This window comes from Leptonychotes weddellii, unplaced genomic scaffold, assembly GCF_054177405.1.
Source record: "Leptonychotes weddellii isolate Sample4059 unplaced genomic scaffold, ASM5417740v2 HiC_scaffold_17168, whole genome shotgun sequence".
NCBI classification, from domain to species: Eukaryota; Metazoa; Chordata; class Mammalia; order Carnivora; family Phocidae; genus Leptonychotes; species Leptonychotes weddellii.
Genome location: NW_027755092.1, coordinates 1 through 4,265, shown reverse-complemented (window position 1 = coordinate 4,265; position 4,265 = coordinate 1). Strand labels below are relative to the sequence as shown.

The following is a 4,265-nucleotide window of genomic DNA, read 5'->3' as shown; positions in this document are numbered from 1 at the left end:
CTGCTGAGCTCCAGGAACATCAGCAGCTGCTCCAGGAGACTGGAAGGTTCTTTCCCGCACACACTGAACAGCTGAATGGTTTCCCAACCACCTCTAGTTCCCCCCCTCAACTTGGCTACAGTGAAGCCCAACAACTTTAATGTTTTTCCTGTGCAGAGCATCTGACCAGCTTTGAAATAAATTCACTTCCTATAAATAATATTCCATAAAGCTTTCTAAACCTTTTATTACAGTAGAGTCTTTGATGTTTCTTTTTTTTTTTAAGATTTTATTTATTTATTTGAGAGAGAGACAGAGCATGAGCAGGGGGAGGGGCAAAGGGAGAGGGAGAAGCAGGCTTCCCGCCGAGCAGGGAGCCCGATGCAGGGCTCAATCCCAGGACCCGAGATCATGACCTGAGCCAAAGGCAGACACTTACCCGACTGAGCCACCCAGGCACCCCCAGAGTCCTCAACATTTCTTTAGGCTTTCTTGGTAAATTGAGAAAATACCTAAAATCACAGGGTTAATTGACTTCCTAGTTCAAGGTCTAACAGTGTGTGTCTTCCTCCTTAACATCCCCATTAATTTCATATTCATATGATGAGATATGCAGTGAACAGTTATAGGGTATAATCCTGTGTTAACAGGAAAGGAGAACAAGCAGGTATCAAGACAGACCTGGACTCTTGGCTTTGCCACAAACCGGCTGTGCGACCCTGAATAAATCACTTAACTTCTCTTAGCCTAGGTTCACCTACAAAATTGGGCCACAATATCTCCTCTGCAAGGCTGATGAAATGAGATACTACACGTACCTAGGAAAGAACAATATGTCTGATGCATAGCAGCTCCTTAATAAATATTAGTTTTTTTCTTTTCTATTCTTTCTCATCTATCCCCTCCCCTCCACTCCAGTCCTTGTGCCTAGAAGATAAATGATATCTATTTAGAGGCTCTTGGTTTATGGCCATTCTAAAGCATTTATGGAAATCTGCCATCCCTTGGTCTTTCTGCCAGAATCCCTAGTCCGCGGCCAAGGTCAATGAAAAGGAGCTTGTCTGCAAGAAACTTTCAATTGAACTGAGGAAATCAACATTCACACAAATTTAAGATTTATAGCTGACCTAGTTCACAAACAGGATAAATATGACTCTAGGTAAGTAGAGCCAATATGAATTCCAACCTACCCTGGGAATTTGGAAGATACAGGACTGAACCCTGAAGGAACGATTTAGAAGGTTAAGGTTCATCAGTGCTTCTGAAAATGGAAACAGAGTCAAGGCTGATCTATCTTAGAAGACATAACCCTTGAATGGGGGAGGCCATCTGGGAACTGGATGACTTCTTGAGTCCTTTCCCATCGGGGTCTGTAACTGGAAATATTAAAATCAGGGGCTCAGGGGACACCCTCTGAAACTGAAAGTCAGTGCACCTGAAAAACCTACATGAAGTTTCTTTCTTTGGTTACAGAGAGTGGGTTGCTTCAGGAAGTACTTTCTATCATAAAGAATGCAAGCAAAAGATAATTTTTTTGAGAGAGAGAGAGTGTGTGCACTAGTGCAGGGGAGGGGCAGAGAGAATTTTAAGCAGGTTCCAGGCCCAGCACTCAGTGCTCAGTGTGGAGCCCACAGCTCGATCTCATGACCCTGAGACCATGACCTGAGCCAAAATCAAGAGTTGGATGCTCAATCAACTGAGCCACACAGGCACCCCAAGAATTCAAGCAAATTTTAAAAGTGGCCTTTAGGAAAAAATTGCACTCTTTGAATCAGTCCCTTCTCTGATTTTGGAATCATGCAGTTCCCTGCATGGTGGGCAAGTGAGAACAAGTTACAAGGGTTCACGTTTAGATCTTGATCTACATAGTAGAAACGGCTGCCATATTTCAGTAGAGAAAAATCTTTGTTTGAGAGACATAATTTGTGGATAACTTATGCCAAGGCTTCCTATTTAAAAAATCATGAATATTGTCATTAGTGTTCATCTTACCCCAAAGATAAACACAGTGTTCAAGCCCCTATTTACCCAGTTCAGAACAAATGCACTGAATGACTTGTACTTCAGTTTTTCTAACAACATCAACAAAAATGAATATTTGTTGGCTCCTTTCTCTGTCAGAAGAATGCTAATTACTTGACAGGTAGAATCCTAATTATTTGTTTCTTTAAAGCAGTTTGAAGAGATAGACATTTATTACTAATATTTTCATCACAATCCTCATCATCCCCGTGGCATACATGAGAAGTTAAATTACTTGGCCAGGTTCCCCAACCAGCAAACAGTGGAGCCTCGGTTTGAACCAAACAGGTGAACTTGAGCTCTCACTCCTACGTTTGCATAAAGTTTTACACTTCCATCAAAGACATGATTTCACGTGACCTCACAAGAAACTCATTAAATACAAAAGGCATCTATTGGCTTTCAAACAAACAAACCAAGAACAAATTTAAAGAAGTCATCCATGGTCACAACTTGTTTCTGTGTCACAGACGGGACTGAAATCCCGTCCTCTGTGATTTCAATAGGGTCTCCTACAGTTGAATCCAATGAGCACATTCTGACACATCTGTCAAAATACATCCTGGGCGCCCAGCTCCTGACTTGCGATTCAAGACTGAATTACCTAACTGCCTAAAGGCGATGGCAGAGGAACAACAACAGCCGCCACCACAGCAGCCTGATGCCCATCAGCAGCTTCCCCCCAGCGCCCCCAACTCGGGGGTGGCCCTGCCAGCCCTTGTGCCTGGGCTGCCAGGGACAGAGGCCAGCGCGCTGCAACACAAGATCAAGAACTCCATCTGCAAAACTGTACAATCTAAAGTGGACTGCATTTTGAAAGAAGTTGAGAATTTTACAGACCTAGAGAAACTCTACCTCTACCTTCAGCTGCCTTCTGGTCTCAGCAATGGAGAGAAAAGTGATCAGAATGCCGTGTCATCTAGTCGGGCACAGCAAATGCATGCCTTTTCCTGGATTCGAAATACCCTAGAAGAACATCCTGAGACTTCATTGCCCAAACGGGAAGTCTAGGATGAGTACAAGAGCTATTGTGACAATCTTGGTTACCATCCATTAAGCGCTGCTGACTTTGGAAAGATCATGAAAAATGTCTTTCCAAACATGAAGGCACGTCGTCTGGGCACAAGAGGCAAATCTGAATATCGCTACAGTGGACTAAGGAAAAAAGCCTTTGTTCATATGCCAACACTGCCCAATCTTGATTTTCACAAAACTGGAGATGGCTGGAAGGAACTGAACCTTCTGGGCAGCTTCAAAATATTGATGAGGAAGTTATCTCTTCTGCTTGCCGTCTCGTGTGTGAACGGGCCCAGAAAGTGTTAAGCCAGCCATTCGACACGGTCTTGGAGTTAGCACGCCTCCTTGTAAAAAGTCATTACATAGGCACCAAGTCGATGGCACAGCTCTAACAGTAATGGCAGCAGCACTACCAGGAATTAAAGGAATTACCCCGCCGTCCGCTTTTATACCTACAGCTGAGAGTAATTCTTTTCAGCCTCAAGTGAAGACTTTGCCCTCTCCTAGTGATGCTAAACAGCAATTGCAACGGAAAATTCAGAAGCAGCAGCAAGAACAGAAACTACGGTCCCCTTCGCCAGGAGAATCCTCAGGCAAAAAAGCAGGAGGCGCTACAACCAATGGAGTGACTCATCTTTCTAATGGAAATCCTGCAATCCTTTCTCCTCAGCCTATTGGTATCCTTTTGGCGGCTGTCCCTAGTCCCATTCCGGTCCAGAGGACCAGGCAGTTGGTAACTTCACCAAGTCCAATGAGTTCTTCTGACGGCAAAGTTCTCCCCCTCAATGTACAAGCGGTCACTCAGCGCATGCAGTCTGTGAAACAGGCACCAAAGGCTCCTCAGAATGTTCCAGCCAGTCCTGGTGGGGATCGTTCTGCCCGGCACCGCTACCCTCAGATCTTACCCAAACCAGCCAACGCCAGTGCACTCACCATTCGCTCCCCAACTACTGTCCTCTTTATTAGCAGTCCCATCAAAACCGCTGTTGTACCCACTTCACACATGAGTTCTCTAAATGTGGTGAAAATGACAGCAATATCCCTCACACCCAGCAACAGTAGTGCCCCTCTTAAACATTCTGCCTCAGTGAACAGTGCTACAGGAACAACAGAAGAATCAAGGACCATTCCACAGATCAAGAATGGTTCTCTTGTTTCACTTCAGTCTCCTGGATCCAGGACCAGCAGCACCGGGGGAGCATCTGCCGTGGAAGTCAAAATGGAACCTGAAACATCATCAGATGAGC

At 44.7% G+C, this 4,265-nt stretch overlaps 1 pseudogene; it reads left to right on the top strand.

Moving 5' to 3' along the window:
- The first annotated feature begins 2,622 nt into the window (after nucleotides 1-2,622).
- On the top strand, nucleotides 2,623-4,261 carry LOC102739908 (DNA-binding protein RFX7 pseudogene; annotated as a pseudogene).
- Nucleotides 4,262-4,265: the final 4 nt, after the last annotated feature.